Genomic DNA, 17,023 nt, shown 5'->3' on the forward strand with positions numbered 1-17,023 from the left:
CTTTCTACCTATTGCATTTCTACCAGTTGTAATAAGGAGCTAATTATGGACATCTCATGGGAGGAATCCATAAACCTCTGTAAAAATGGAGAATCAATCAAGCCCATGGCAATTAAGAGAAGTGTTGGTCTCATTTGATAAAGGAACTCATTATTAACCAAAGGTTCCAACATCTTCAACCATCACATCACAGTCCTCAGACCACAAACATGCCTCCAACATCCCCACCCCAGAGTGGTTACTACTGAGTTTCGTGGTGACTGGCCCAAGAAGATTAAAAAAAGTGTGGCTACTTTAGGAGGGAGAGTCCCAAGGACCAAGATAGCAATTGTCATAGCAACGGTCACACTACTTTGGACAAGGAGAAGACCTTTTGGGGAACCGAAAACAGAACCTTGGGCACATCTGTTGCTTTCGCTCCCATCCTCCTCCAGCAGGTTGGGTGGAGCACTCCAAGCCCTTTTAGAAGTTTCCATTGGCCCCATGCACCTGAAGTCCTGCTGCACCTGGCCACGGTTGTATTCAGTACTGGGCTGGAAGTAACAGCAACCTTAACTGTACTTGGTATCACTCCACTAAACCCAATGCCCCATCTCCAGTCCTAGGATTCTCCCACTGGAAAACATCCTAGAATAACCAGTGTCCGTGAAGAAGTGTGGTATGTAACAGGATCAACAGGACCATACACATTGCACATGAGAAAGAAGCTGTGAGCAAGCAGGTGCTTCAAGAAGCCCAGAAAGGTCCTGGAAATATTTGAGAACAGCAGGAAAGAGTCCATATACAACAGTTAGGTCATCTCAGGGATAAGAGTCTGGGAAGGGTTGAAATCAATGATATCAACATTTCAGAATATATTTTAGTAAACTTCCTAGAGCCCATGACAGAAGCATTCTCTTCTACCATATCTCCTTTCCATCCATTAATATGATCACCCACATATCCATCCACCCTTGAGCTTACCCAAATTATAGGATTATCTGTCTATGCTCCTCTACCAAACATACCTAAATACCACAAAAAAAAAAAAAAAACTTGTTTGTATGTTGGATGTACAGTCGCCCAACTCCATTCATTCAGTGGTGTTTGTTAGCATCTCCACATGCCATGCCTGGCTGTGTGTTTTGTCCTGCAGATAATAGAGTTGACAAAAACAGCTCTAGAGTGGGCATAAATAGCCAGAAATTGTGACATGGAGCAAGGGGGTAGAGGATGGGATGTCTGTTGAGGGCTAGAAACCCACAGGAAGACACCTAAACATGCTGGAGGTCAGAGAAGATGCATGTCCTCACCATTCTGCTCACACATTAGCCAAACTAGGCAACACCTGACACCAAAGGTGACCTCACAGTCCTCTGGCCAGGTACCTGTGGGCTAGCAAGCTCCCGCATGGGAATCCATCACTAAGAAACTCACCTCCTTTTGCTCTTGAGTTCTGGGTCTATAACAGAGCAGTAACAATAATACCTCTATCTCAGCATCACTGTGAGCAGTGAAGGAAATATATGTAGAATCCATTTAGTACAGAGCATGGCACAGAGTACATGCTCAATCCAGGATCTTCTCAAGTTCTTAATTATTAACAGGTCCTTGAGTTCCATGCCTGGGCTCTGTGGCTATTCCCCCTATGGTAATTCCATAAGCAATCCTTCTTTAAAGTTTTTAAAAATTGTTTCTTCCAATATGCAATAACACATTACAGTCTTTCTATTCATAATTGTCTATTTCACATGTAAAGATGAGAAAAATCTCTCCATCTGAAATATATAGAAACTGAGGCACAACATGAGGGCACTATTCATTGACACAGCACTTCACCCACTAACCCAAGGATCTAGCCCAGTTCAGCTCACTTCCTGCCTCACTCCCATCCTGCTCTTCTGACACAATGGAACCCACAAAACATTACAGGATTAAGGTGAAAGATGCATTTTTCAAAAAAAAAAAAAAAACAATATTTTACACTGAAAAGAAAGAGAAATGTGCTCTCCAGTCATCAGCATATAATTTCAAGTGATCCAACTCCCAACTTTCTTCCCGGCCAAAAGGACAGTGAGTTAAGGGTGTGTTTCGTATCCCTGAGGAGAAGGAGGCTCTGGAATCTCAGACATCCCAAAATCTTCCGGAGCTTCATGGGCCACCAATTAGTTCATGGGCAAGTAAGGGATTATACAGTCACTGAAGGCCTCAAATGACTAGAATATCTGGGGGGAGGGGCAGGGGTGGGAAGAGGAACTTCACTGTGCAAACAAACAGGGAAAAGAAAGCTAAAATTACAGATGAAGGAGAGTAAGAAAACAGATAAAGAGCTTGAGGAATCAGAACACACTCAACCCAGTCGCTTACAACTCCTGATCCACCGTGTCCTCCCGGATTCCTTCATCTTACAGACATTTATGAGAACCTGGTCCATGTTCTAGAGTCTGGGAGGTGGAAGAAAGACTCAAGGAGAGGAAAGACATGGCAAACCCTGTCTTCATAGGCCTGCAGCACCATCCAGAAACACCCACCCTGAGCCCTTTAAGATTCTCTGTCACCAAAAAGAAAGCTCAAATCTGTTCTCCAGATCCAACTAAAATGAGAAGGACCTCCAGCCTACCCCTATTCAATTTTCACTACTTTACAGACTCAAGGGTCCACATATCAGTTCCCCATTTATATTTTTATTTGTCACCCACCAAACATAATAATCTAGACATGATGAAATTCTGGATTGAGGACCACTGATCCAAGCAAGTAATAAGCCCCAGGCTTCTATGTTCCCCTAAGTTTTTAAAATTCTCTCTCTTCTTATATTGTTAAAGAAATATAAAATATTCTGGGGTGTGAATGTATACAGCATTTTGTTTACAAAATTAATTTGATAATCTAATTCCATCATGTGTACAATAAAAGTAAATCTCAGAAATGGTTAAAGAAGACAAAATAATAAAGATAAGTTGGAGAAAGACATGGAGGCTGGCACTGTTTCCTTTGGAAACTAAGCGGCAAAGCATTTGAAGACCAGAAAAGCAGCTGAAAGACCTACAGAAAGGCACTGTCTACTTCAACACTTCCACTTATGATTCATCTACCACTTACTAAGAACTTGAACTAGAATTTTTGCACTTTGATCTTCACACATTTTTATTTTTAGCTCAGTGTTTATCTAAAATGCTTGGCCATACAGGTATCTGTTGGATACATAAATGAGTGAGTGAATAAATACACTGCTAATGGTTAATGTAAGTTTGTAGAATGGTTATAGGGGCTGTTTTTCTGTATGTAGTTATGTTTGTTTTCTGGATGCACCAACTCATAGGTTGTGACCCAATTTACAGATGAGAAATCAGTACCAGAAAGATGGAGAGACTTGCCTAAGTGGAAAATCTATCTCCCAGGTACCTGCCCTCTGATTTCAAGCCTTTTTGCTCCACACAACTATCCATCTGGAACAACATCATTGGAGCGGATGATGCAGGCCTCCTACAGCCCTGCTGCACCTGTAACGCACTCGCCAACTGTGAGCTTCAAGGGTTGCTCCTCTGGTTCTTCTGCCATCTTTGCACAGCAAACTTGCTCTATGTTGCCTTGAACTCCAAAGCATATTTCATAAACAGATGAGACTGCACCTTTTGGAGCCAGCCAGCTAGAAATGAATTTCCATTTCTCATGATCCCAGATAATCTAATCCAAGTCCACCAACACCACCCCCTCCCCAGCATCATGGCCATTCTCACCACTTTATGCACATACAATGGACACTTAGAGTCAAGAGGATGAATTCACTTTGGGATAGGCAGGAGGTTATTGAGTCAGCCTTGACAGAGAAAACATTTGGGGAATGTGTGTTGCCAGACCAATTTGTCAAACAACCTCATTTAATAAAAAGAATAAATATTTTTGAAAAAAACTTGTTTATGAAATTTTACTCAAAAAATATTAAATCTACTAAAATCCCAGATTTGTAGTAAAAATATTGGTAACATTTTACTCTTGAGTCACAACTGTTTAATACATAGAAAGCAAAACAAAAATAGGACCATGAGGAAACAAGGTGAGAAGGGTCTGACAAGGACCCCAAGAGTGTAGGGCATAGTGATGAATTAGCTCATGGGTAACACAACATCTCAAGGAGACTGTGTGTGGGGACAAAAAAACACACACAATCCTTGCCAAAAACACTTTTACAAACAAGGAAAAATTATAATGCTCCAAACTGAGCACTCTTGCTCTGAGAAGAGCCAACTAACAGTAACAAAGGGACTGGGACTAGATCCGAATTAGTCAGGGTTGGTACTGTGGCATAGTGGGTAAAGCCATCGCCTGCAGTATGGACATACCATTTGGGCACCAGTTTGAGTCTTGACTGCTCCACTTCTGATCTGGCTCTCTGTTATGGCCCAGGAAAGCAGTGGAAGATGGCCCAAGTCCTTGGGCCCCTGCACCCACGTGGGCCATTTGGGGAGTGGATCAGCAGATGAAAGACCTCTCTCTCCCTCTGCCTCTGCCTCTCTGTAACTTTGCCTTCCAGATAATTAAATAAATCTTAAAAAAAAAAATCAGTCAAAAAATTGCATAAAAGAATTGAAGGTGAATTCATAGACTGCGAGGTCTAAACAAAAGTGGTCAGAAAGGGGCCGGTGCCATGGCTCACTTGGTTAATCCTCCGCCTGCGGTGCCAACATCCCATATGGGCGCCGTTTCTAGTCCTGGTTGCTCCTATTCCAATCCAGCTCTCCGTTGTGGCCCAGTAGGGCAGTAGAGGATGGCCCACGTGCTTGGGCCCCTGCACTCACATGGGAGACCAGGAAGAAGCTCCTAGCTCCTGGCTTCGGATCAGCACGGCACCGGCCATAGCAGCCATTTGGGGAGTGAACCAATGGAAGGAAGACCTTTCTCTCTGTCTCTCTCTCTCACTGTCTATAACTCTACCTGTCAAATAAATTTAAAAAATTAAAAAATAAAAAAAAGATTTGTATAAAAAAAAAGTGGTCAGAAAAACCAGACTACTCTATTCATTTTAACAAATAAGGAGACAGGCTTAGAGCGGTTGACTGACAATGCTATTAGTAGGTGAACTGGAACAAAGACTGGAAGTCAGGTCTTGAGGTTTTCTGTCTGGTTCTACTTCCTCTACGTTGCCAAGCAAACTTAGACTAGGAGGCCTTGAGAAATTGGTACACACAGTGAGAAAGGGTCTCGGGCTTTCTTGTGGTTGCAAGGAAGACTAGGGGACAACATGAGCCACCCTTTTGTAATTCAGAGGCAATGCTTTGATCATTAGATTCACTGGCACAAACACCCAAGCATTTCTAAGCCTGGCTGGATTGGATCAAGTAGTACTGGACTGGTGCTTATGCAAGGTTGAACTGATGTGACTTGAATCAGATTGAGAGCTGGAAGATCACCGAAGGTCACAGTTGTGTTGCATCTCATCAGATTTTTTTCCCCTTAACGAGGACCCAAACATTCAAGCTGTGGAAAGGCCAGCCCTAAGAATATATTACTACATACACAGGAAGTCACTGCATGGAGCTAATGTGTTCCTGAAAATTCAAAACATTTTCAAGGGAAGTTCATAGGAAATTTTTTTCATTGATGCATAATAATTGCACATATTTATGGGGGTGCAGCATGACATTACCATGTCATTTATCAGATCACAGTAACTGACATCTTTATCATCTCAGACAATTATCATTTCTTTGTGTTGGGAGCATTCAAAATTCTGCTAGCTATTTTGAAATAAACAATTTACTATCAAACATAGTTATACTACTGTGCCATCAAACATTAGAAATTATTCCTCCTATCCAATTGTATCCTGTAGAAAGTTTTATTGTAGGGCCAGTATTGTGGCATGGCTGGTAAGGCCACCACCTGCATTACCGACATCTTATATTGGCACCAGTTCACATCCCGGCTTCTCCACTTCCAATCTAGCTCCCTGATAATGGCCTGGGAAAAGCAGTGGAAGATGGCCCAAGTGGGCACCATGACCCACATGGGAGATGTTGATGAAACTCCTGGCTGTTGGCTTTGGTCTGGATCACCCCTGGCTCTTGTAGCCATCTGGGGAGTGAATTAGTGAATGGAAGTTCTCTTTCTCTCTCTCTCTGTTTCTCTCTACATAACTCTTGACTTTCAAATAAATAAATAAATTTTTTTAAAAAGAAACTTTTATTTTAAGTGAAGTGTCCATCTGTGAAAGTAATATTAGGGGCTGGCACAGTGATGTAGTGTATAAAGCTGCCACCTGCAGTGCCGGCATCCCACATGGACACCAGTTTGAGTCCATATTGCTCCACTTCCAATCCAGCTCTCTGCTGTGTCCTAGGAAAGCAGTAGAGGATGGCCCAAGTCCTTGGGCCCCTGCACCCATGTTGGAGACTCAGAAGAAGCTCCAGGTTCCTGGCTTCGGATCAGCCCAGCTCCACCTATTGCGGCCATTTGGGGAGTGAACCAGCAGATGGAGGACCTCTCTTTGTCTCTGCCTCTGCCTCTCTATAACTTTGCCTTTCAAAATGAATAAATAACTCTTTTAAAAAATAGTAAAATTAAATCATCTTTTGAATTATCCATTTGCTAAGTAGATATATTGCGCTTTTTTTTTTTTTTTTTTTTTTTGACAGGCTGAGTTAGACAGTGAGAGAGAGAGACAGAAAAGTCTTCCTTCCATTGGTTCACCCACAAAATGGCCACCACAGCCGGCGTGCCATGCCGATCTGAAGCCAGGAGCCAGGTGCTTCTCCTGGTCTCCCATGCTGGTGCAGGGCCCAAGGACTTGGGCCATCCTCCACTGCCTTCCCGGGCCACAGCAGAGAGCTGGACTGGAAGAGGAGCAACCAGGACAGAATCTGGCGCCCCAACTGGGAGTAGAACCAGGGGTGCCAGCGCCACAGGCAGAGGATTAGCCTAGTGAGCTGCAGCGCTGGCCGGTATATTGCTTTTGCATGAAGGGATATATGGCTCTTTTTAAGCTGACTGATTTTTGAGAGAACTGGGCATTTTCTAAAGACATAGCAGGACAAACCCCTGAGGCCAGCCATCAGAGTTCTCGGGGCCTCTCCCTTACTTTGGATTCAATGTTATGTTTGCAGGTAATCTGGGAAGAAAGATCCTCAAAAATGTAAATGGTGGAGAGAGAAGTCCATCACCTACTGGACCTGTGCATTTATTTTCTCTTAATAAAAATCCAGGGCAGGCATGCAGCACAGTGGTTGAGTGGCCACATCAGAGTGCCTGGTTCAAGCTTAGAATGGTCCACTTCCCAGCTTCCCGCTCATGTGCACCCTGGGAGGCAGCAGACGGTGAGTCTAGTACTTGGGTCCTTGCCACATACATGGGAGACTGGAACTGAATTTTGGCCTTCTGCTTTGACCTGGTCCAGACCTGTCTGTTGTGGGCATATAGAGAGTAAACCAGTGAATGGATGATCTCTCTCTCTCTCTCTCTCTGCCTCTGCCTTTTGAATAAAATGATCAAGGCATTCAAAGCACAGATCATGTTGAATTCCAGAGAGAAAAATCTTGCCCCAGCGACTGATCTGTTATTCAATCCATGTCATTATTCCATGTAAAATCATTTAAAATATCTGGTTTATTTCAATTATTAAAAGTAAAGGTCTAACAAAAGAAATGATCTTGCGATTCATCCATAAATCCATCACCCTAGTGTATGTATTATTTTAATTCCTCACATCACATTTTTTTCTAAAATTTATTCTATATCTTCACACAGAGCCACAGGGTCATTCATAGCATTACCACAATTTGGGTTCAACTTCTCACGGCACTTCTTTTTCTATTTCTATTATATTGATAATTTTGAATGATGCACATCATTTCTTCTTACTAACGGTGCATCAATTATTTAGTCTTTTCCGTATTTTTAGAATATTACCTATGGTCTGGGCTTTTTCTTAGAATGATCAGCTATGCTGGCATCCAACTCTCCTGAAAATTTTGACTCATTGTGAGAGTTTGCCTCTTCTGTCTGGGGCACATGTTAGCCAATGCAGCGAGTGATCTTATCCTGACTTCCTCTTCTTTAATTGTTTCATATGTACTCACAGTTAGTCTCATCTAAAATATTTCTATTTTGGGGATGGGCCTTGTGGTACAGTGGGTTGACCCACCTCTTGGGACACTCGCATCCCATATTAGAGTGTCTGGTCTGAATCCCAGCTACTTGGCTTCCAATCCAGTTTCCTGCTAATGCAATCCAATGAGACAGTGGGTGATAGCTGAAGTGGTTGAGCTCCTAACACCCACATGGGAGTCCTGAAAGGAGCTCCTGGCTCCTGGCTTTAGCCTGGCCCGGCTTTGGCTGCTGCAGTCATTTGAAGAGGAAACCAGCAGACCAAAGCTCGCACTCCCCCCTCCACCTTTCAAATAAATAAAAATAAATAAATAAGCTTTTTAAAACATTGCTACCTTAGATCAAAGGGTTTAGCTTAAACTTATTTTCCAGCCTCAAGGTTAATCAACAGCCAGCATTCACAGCACAGAAAACTGAACACACTATTTGTTCCCCAGCAAACATTTCCCAAGTGCCTAGTAGATGTCAGACACTTGCTGACAGTGCCACATCATTGTTATCACTCTATTCTCATGACAAGCCCAAGAAGAAGGTATTATTATTTCTAATTATAGAGAAGGAGAGTAAGGCTCAGGTCCTAAGTTTGAGTATCAGGGGGAAAAAAAAGTCTGAGGATTTTAATAAATATCAATTCTTTAAAGTCAATCTCTTAAGATTTAGAAACTTCAAGAGGAATATTTAATACTTAAAAAGGAAAGTATCCTTGTTATGGAAGCTTCTTTCCTTGATATAAGATTAAGTCACCTATTGTTTTCTGTGACCCTAAGCACACACATTAGGACTTAGGCAAGCCTGTGGGTGGCATTTGTCACCAGCATGAGAGAGGGTGGCTGGTACACAGCAAATGGCATACCAAGTGGTAGACAATATGCTTTAACCATCGAGAGTAATTTTTAACCTCAGATATTCTTGCTAGAATAATACTGCTGGAGTAGTTAAACAAGATAGAGATGGTGGATTCCAAACTAGAGCCCTAATCAGAAATGAGGGCACAGAACATCAAAACGAGGAGGGATCTTGAGGTGGCCAAATCCTGCATTTTACAATGAAGAAACCAGAAAGGTCAACTGACAATGAAGGTCACACAGAAGGCAGGAGAAGGCCATGATGAGGACAGAGAGCATTTCCTTAATGTGAACAACAGGTGAAGAATTCTGCGAGGGGGTTTCCACAGTGCCACGCCACACGGAACACAGACTCTATTTTGAGAGTCCACCCCTGCACCTGCTCTGCCCAGATGGGCTTGGCAAAAGAAGAAACGAAACAGACTTTTCTCAGTACAGGGCTGGTGTGAGGGTCCAGTCAGAGGTTCCATGAGCCACACTGGAGGAGCCAGGTGTAGCTGAGCTGCAACCGTGGGGGCGGGCAACTTTCCTCCCCAGATTCCCATTCAGTCACTGCCTCGCTCGTCTCCATAACACCGATGGGAGAATGAAGGGACTGGCTCACGTGCAGTCCCACCGCGGAGGAGTGGGACGAGAACACAGTCCAGCCAGGGGTTAGAGGCAGAGGAGCCACCATCCCATGCTTCCTACTCAGCATGTTCAAAAAAAGGAAATGGTTCGACACAGTGACAAATTGTCAAGGAAGGCAGAAAAATATCTTCATTACAGTTACTTAAACATACTCATAAAAGTGCAAAGGGAAGATGAGGGGCCTTGGACGCAGGAAGATCTGACTTTGAATCCAACTTTGCCACAGCCCGGTTAACTTGGCCTTGAACAAATTACCAATACTGTATAAACCTCAGTTTCCTTTCTGTATTTTTTTAAAGATTTATTTATTTATTGGAAAGTCAGAGTTACACAGAGGAGAGGCAGAGAGACAAAGAGGTCTTCCATCCGCTGGTTCACTCCCCAATTGGCAGCAACAGCCAGAGCTGCGCTGATTCGAAGCCAGGAACCAGGAGCCTCCTCCGGGTCTTCCATGTGGGTGCAGGGGCCCAAGGACTTGCTCCATCCTTCACTGCTTTCCCAGACCGTAGCAGAGAGCTGGATTCAAAGTGGAACAGCCAGGACCCCAACCAGCACCCATATGGGATGCCGGCACTGCAGGCAGAGGCTCTACCCGCTACACCACAGCACTGGACCCATCTGTAATTTTTAAGGATAATAACAGAGTACCTCATCAATGGCTATTGTAATAGTGGCAACATGGGCCGGCACCGCAGCTCACTAGGCTAATCCTCCACCTTGCGGCGCCGGCACACCAGGTTCTAGTCCCGGTCGGGGCACCGGATTCTGTCCCGGTTGCTCCTCTTCCAGGCCAGCTCTCTGCTGTGGCCAGGGCCCTGCACCCCATGGGAGACCAGGAGAAGCACCTGGCTCCTGCCATTGGATCAGCGCGGTGTGCCGGCCGCAGTGCGCCAGCCGCGGCGGCCATTGGAGGGTGAACCAACAGCAAAGGAAGACCTTTCTCTCTGTCTCTCTCTCTCACTGTCCACTCTGTCAAAAAAAAAAAAAAAAAAAATAGTGGCAACATGACAGCACCTAACACAGGGTCTAGGTAAAGATAATTCTTGTTATTTTTACATGCTAATTTTATCAGCCTCCAGGTGAACATTGTTTATGGTTTTCAAGACAAGGTGCTTCACTCTGTCTCCTCTTTTCAGAACATGAGCATCAAATCCTGTCCTTGAGCTTCCACCGTGATACACAGGCCACTCGGTAGCATCCTCTGTCCAAGAACCTGTCACTCAAACTTGAAGGATTTCGCAAATTTTTGTTTTAAATCATGTCATTAGACCTCTGTGCTTTATCAAAACAATGATTTATATATGTTATATGCAGTAATCAAAATCCACAAGCCTAGGGTGGGTGTCCAGCTTAGCGGTTAAGACATTAGTTCAGGTGCCCACAGCCCACATTAGGGTACCCGGGTTTTTGATCCCTGGCTCTGCCTCCTGACTCTGGGAGGCAGCAGTGATGGCTCAAATGACTGTATTCCTGCCACCCATGTGGGAGACATGGATTATGTTCCCAGCCCCCAGCACTGGCCCCCGGCCTTTGCACACATTTGGGAATGAACTATCAGATGTGAGCGTTCTCCCCTTCACCCTGCCCTGTCTGGGTGTATGTGTGTGTGTGTGTGTGTGTGTCTCAAATACAATTAATTTTTTAAAAGCTTTAAAGAATCCAAAAACTCTATTTCTTTAGCAACAGATGAAACAAAATACTCAATGCAGTGCTAAAGAAACTGACAGAAGTAATTAAGGAACCTCAGAAAATTCCATGTTAGCTACTTTCCTTAAGGAATGAGTTACTCCAGTTAAACCAAACAGATTCCAAATCATTACTGAAGGAAAATAAAACCAGGAGACCTGGTTTCCTTTCTCTAATGATTTACTTCTTCTGATGATTCAGTGTCTCACACATTGCAGTGCTAACCAGGGGTAAAATGCTGGTGAATTGGACTCTAGTTCATAAAATAGCAAGTGAGCCCTGTCTGCCATACCCATGCTTCTTTGTGTTTCAACGTTTATAAACTGCAGCGGGCTCCACAGCTACAAGGTGCTGCTGCAGCCAGGACTCTCAGTTGCCTCCGATTTCTAAACCAGGGACTTTTCCCTCTGCCGCTCTGGTCCCCTTCGTATAAGAGCACATAGCAGACGCTCAACGGGCAGTCACAAAGGCAGTGGAGTGGAGTCCCCCCTCTGCCACCACCTTAGGGACACTCAGCTTCCCCATGTGTGACATCAGGGGTTGGACCGAGAGGTTAGGGAGGTCCCCTTCTCATCTAAAAGGTCATGACCGCCACAGGGCAATAGGAAAAAAATATTTAAGGTCCTTTCTTGGTGCATGATTCGCTATGTATAATGCGGAAATAATCATGTAATCTGAAGAGGCCTTGAAGTCTTCCTTTCAAGCAGCATTTAGAGAAGAACTGCGCTCAGGGAGTAAGCCAGCGAAGAGAAGCCAAAGCGGCAGACACAGGTGGGCCACCGTGCAGCTGGTCCTCTCACTCCCCAGGCGCGGCCTTGCGCCAGGCCCCAGGCCTCCATACACCCGCAGGAACCAACCCCCTAAAACACACGCTCATCCCCACAGGTGCTGGGAATGCACCCACACGGCTCAAGAAGGAGATCAGGGGGTGACCTGGGTTGTTCAGACAATGTAGTCAGAAGGAACACAAATTAAATCTAGAAACCCCTAAGTGTCCTGGCTTAGATGTCAACACTGGACAAACTTGCCACAGCAAGTGACCCCATTTTCCATCGTCTGTGCTGTCGCTGGCCATTGAGAATGACCACTCTCAGACAGCAGGCTCTGAGTAGTCAGAGGCAGAAATGGGAATCAAAAGGCAACACTGGATTTGAAACCATTCATCTGGGTTTCATTCTGCCCCTATCGGATGCTGATGCCAGAGTTCCCCCAGCTACTGTGAAACTGGGGACAGAATCACCTGCCTACACTCTCACACGAGGTTCAGCGATGGTCAGTGTTCAGGAAAATGCTGTGCAGGCTTAGTGCACGCGGCTTCTGAACGACGGCTCCCAGGAATGGGGGCAGAAGCCATTTGCTTGCTTGGGAAGGCAGCCCCATGAGCCTCCCGGCCCGGGGCCTCCACGTTCCCTCCCACTCTCCCAACTGTAAAACAGCGACGTGGCCCCGTGTGACTGCACCTGCAGGAACAATGTCCCTCAGCTCTCTCTCTCTGGATAGACACCTGCGGTCATCGAAACAGAAAGTCGAAGCTTCCACTTCACTGTTCAGGGTTTGTGCCAAAAACATACAGAACTGGATCGCCAAATAAGAACTAAAACCAGACTGGAGGCCTGGAGCTAAGTTGGTGATTTCTGTTTCTCGGTAAGAGATTATTCATCAAATTCAGGGTCTGAAACTTAGGCATTCACAATAAACATGAACACACACACGTGTGCACATGTCCACGTTCTACTTCACCCTCAAGCACTTTTTTCTGCTGAATAGAGAGGAAAATACAGATGTGTGAAAATAAACTGCAAGACAAAGCTTAAATGGTGGAAAATAACATTTGTGGCCACTGAATTGGCATTTGTCACTCAATATCACCTCTTGAAAAGGAATCTAGTAACACATATCAAAAGTTATTAAAACCCCATTCTCTTAACTCAGTAATTTCAAGAAGTCTAAACAGCAAACACTAGAAAAATCCTAAATGCCCAAGTTACAAGAAATGGCCAAGGAAATAAGAGGATGTCAACTCCGTGGGCTGACTCGCAGTCCATTGAAAAGAGGCTTCTAAAATCTGCTCGGCAACCTGGAAAACCATAAATCAATAAGGCTTTTGTGAAGTGTGGAGTTCTAAGTGCCCCACACTCAGCTCTGTGTAAAACTGTATGTGCTACGAAAGATGACTGGAAAAGGAACGGACCGCTGTTACAGTCAAGTGCAAGGTTATGAAATTACTTCCTTCAAAATTTGTGTTGTTGGAGTGTCATTCCTACAATACGTAGTATTCAAGAACAGGAAAAGAGGAGGGACAATTTGCCAGTACCACAGAGCAGAATCAAGAAATAAACCTTTGCTTGTGTTCAGATTGAGATGGAAGCAATCGGCCTTGCCTGGTCCTCGGTGGGTCACTCCATGGCCATGGTGACCCCACTCCAGCACACCAGGGCCATTCCTTAACCAGACTAGCATCAGTGTTTCCCAACATAAGTGATCTGAGAGGTAAAATTTCACCAGAATCATGAATTATCTTCCATTGGCAAGTGCCATGTGAGCCCTAAGGATAAGCTTAACCATTCTGGACTGAGAACTGAAAATATTTCAGATTGAGAGAATCGTCTAAAACAAAGTAACAGGCATGTCTGGGGGTAGACGCATGCTCTGGTGTATCAGGTCACTCTTCTCTGACTCCTCACATCCATTTGTCTAGTTCCATTAGTAAGAGTTTTCAAGAAGGCCAAAATATGTTAAAGAAAAAACTGTAATCGTCACCTATTTTACTGACTTCACTACTGAAATTTTTCCCATTTAATTTTTTGAAAGGTAACCAATGCATCTGGTAAAATACTCAAATACTGGGGGGGAAAAGTGGCTGGGAAGTAATTCTCTCTACTGCTCCATATAGCCCATGCCGAGACATTTTTAATAAAGTCTTTAGGCTCTAAAGTCGGTTGGTGTTTTCTTTAAGGTGGACTAAAACCAAAGCGTGGTGTTAGGAGCAAGCGAAGGCTCACAGGCACAGGTTACACAAAGGTACTCTGAGAAAGCTGGTGGAAAATGGAATTAAAGGTAAGTTTATACCGGGGAAATTTTTTTGAAATATATATACGGTTTTTTCATAGTACACATTTTCCGTGAGCTTTCTGAAGACAGCTCACATCAGCTCTCCTTGTTCATCAACTACTCCTGAAACCAAAACTTTTGTAATATGTTTAGACTTATTCTTACTATAAAATTCAATTATAAAAAATACTGATTATTTCCATTAATGGCTTGAGAATGCAGTCTTTCCTTTGGATGAATATTTTGGATCATTTACTCACTGCCATTATTTATACTCAAATGCAAACCCAGAATTACAGATGGTCTTGTGGGCTCCCTCAAGGACAGAGTACCCAGGAAATATATTTTGTCCATGAAATAAATTTATAATTAATGAGCACTTATCACATGCATGCAATTAAAACACAATCCCAAAGGATTACTTTTTTCCTCCTCAAACATAAATATAAAATTTTTCTCCTTTAAACATAAATACAAAATTTTGTTCATACATTTTATAACAAATATAGCATTCTAAAGATAGGACAGCATTATGAGAGTTTGATTACATGTAATTACATCTGAATAAAAATAAGAGTGCGTGAAATAAAACCCAAGAAAACTGCACTCAGGAAAGATCTGGTGCCTTGGGGTATCAGCTCAGAGCACAGCTCTCAGCTCTGCACTTTGCGAATCTCCGAGCCCAGGATAATGCTTCCTCTGGCACTCAGTTTTCCATGCCTGCAATTCCTGATGTTGATGAACCATGCCTTGTTTTCACAGTTAAAACTGCTCCCAGAGCCCTCTTTACCCTGAAGAATATATTTTGCCTTCACAATTTCTTTCTGTTTCACCAAAGTGATCTTTTCCTTCAGTTGGTCGCAACCTATGTTCCAAAACAGAAAGGCATGAACTAGCACAGCATTCCACACTTGCTGAGGGACAGGAGACCCCCACGCTCCCAGTGGGGAGGATGGGACGAGGGCTACTTGGAAAAGCCAAACTGTAAAACATTACATGAACCCATTCTTCCACCTCCCTTGGATTTTCAACAGCACCCCACCACACACACGCACACACACACACACACACACACACACACCATGAGGGGCACACGGCCCGAGGCACGCAGGACCCAGACCTTACCCAGAGTTTCTGCACGGGCAGCAGGTTGGCAGCGCTCACTGTGGGAGCCCTAGTGCAGCCCAGGGGCTGCCTGTGGGGCTGCAGCTGCCTCCCAGATCTGAGCCCTGCTGTGTTTCTGCAATGTCCCCTATTTGCAGTTTGACCTGTTTCTCCCATAGGACAGCCTTGCCATTCCCTACAACAATTTCTGCTGACCCCTGGGGACTCTTAGGGAGATGTTCAGTGAAAACCATCTGCCTGAAGGCAGGATTGCAGCAGGCCTGGCCCCCACGCAGCGATGTGTGCCCGGGAGAGCAAAGATGGGGTGAGGAGAGCAGGGCTCTCAGTCGGACACACAGCTTCCCTGCAGGAAACGTCCCCAGCCACTTGGCCACCATGCAGCTCTAGTCACACCTGGCACTTTGCTGGTCTCCCAGAGTCAGTCACTTAGGGTAAGATGGCTCCAAAAAATAGCAGAAACGCAAAAACAAGGAGCCCTGGACACAGCGACTTGAATGACTTACTGGGAAAAAAACCACAGTGATTTTACAAGTGCATGACTGTGAACTGTTACCTGGGGCTGACAGCTCTAAGCAGTGGCCGCTGGTACCTCTGGACAAGTTCCTTTAGGTCACTGGAATCAGTACAAACACAAGAATGGACACAGGTGCCCAGCACCCTGAAGGATCAATGAAGGCCCCTCGAGGTCTGGGACTACTCAGTATGGCCTTCCCATAAATCCTGGCAAAAGCTTGCCCAAAACCAAAAAAACGGTCAGTTCTGGGATGGAGAGGACAGGGATCCTGCTCTACAATGGCTGCCTCAGCAACCTGTCAGGGGAGGCCTTGATGTGCTGGGCAGGAGCGCCCCCTGTTGGCCACAGGAAGGGAGAACACCCAAACTTTGAAGGGCACTGATAAAAGCTTAGGGAGTAAGTCTCCACTCCATCGTGGACAGCATTACATCCATGCTCACATATATAATCATATTTTTTTAAAAAAAAGCATTTATTTATTTGAAAGTCAGAGCGATGGAAAAGAATAGATGGAGAGAGAGATATTCCATCCCCTGGTTCACTCCCCAAATTGCTACAACAGCCAGGTCTGGTTAGGCCAAGCCAGAACCAGGAGTCAGGGGCCAGAAATTTCATCCGGGTCTCCCACACGGATGGCAGGGGCTCCAGGTGCATTATCGGGGAGCTGTATGGGAAGCAGAGCAGCCAGAACCCGAAACTGATATGAGATGCTGGCATTGCAAGCAGCAGCTTAAGACACTGAGCCACAATACTGGCCTCCAAAGGTGGTTTTATTTTATTCTCTTCTTGAAAAATACTTTTGGCATCTCCTACACACACACACACATTTCTCATTTTGTATTTTATTCTTCATGTTCTCTAGAACATACAGAAAAACATGAAAAGCTATATACTCATATAAAACCATCCACAAAAATAACTACTTATAATATCCTTTACTAAGCATAATTTTTATCTAGTTGAGATCATGCTGTGTGGCAGCCATTGTCCATCTACTGTCAGATTTACTTCTTGTCGCTGGCTCCATTCACAACTGACTTCCAGCTAGATGCGGCCAGTGGGAGGCCCTGGCAAGAGACCAGAGAGTAGA

The sequence above is a fragment of the Oryctolagus cuniculus genome, chromosome 2 (genome assembly GCF_051225735.1).
Source record: "Oryctolagus cuniculus isolate XC-2025 breed Fujian yellow rabbit chromosome 2, ASM5122573v1, whole genome shotgun sequence".
NCBI classification, from domain to species: domain Eukaryota; kingdom Metazoa; phylum Chordata; class Mammalia; order Lagomorpha; family Leporidae; genus Oryctolagus; species Oryctolagus cuniculus.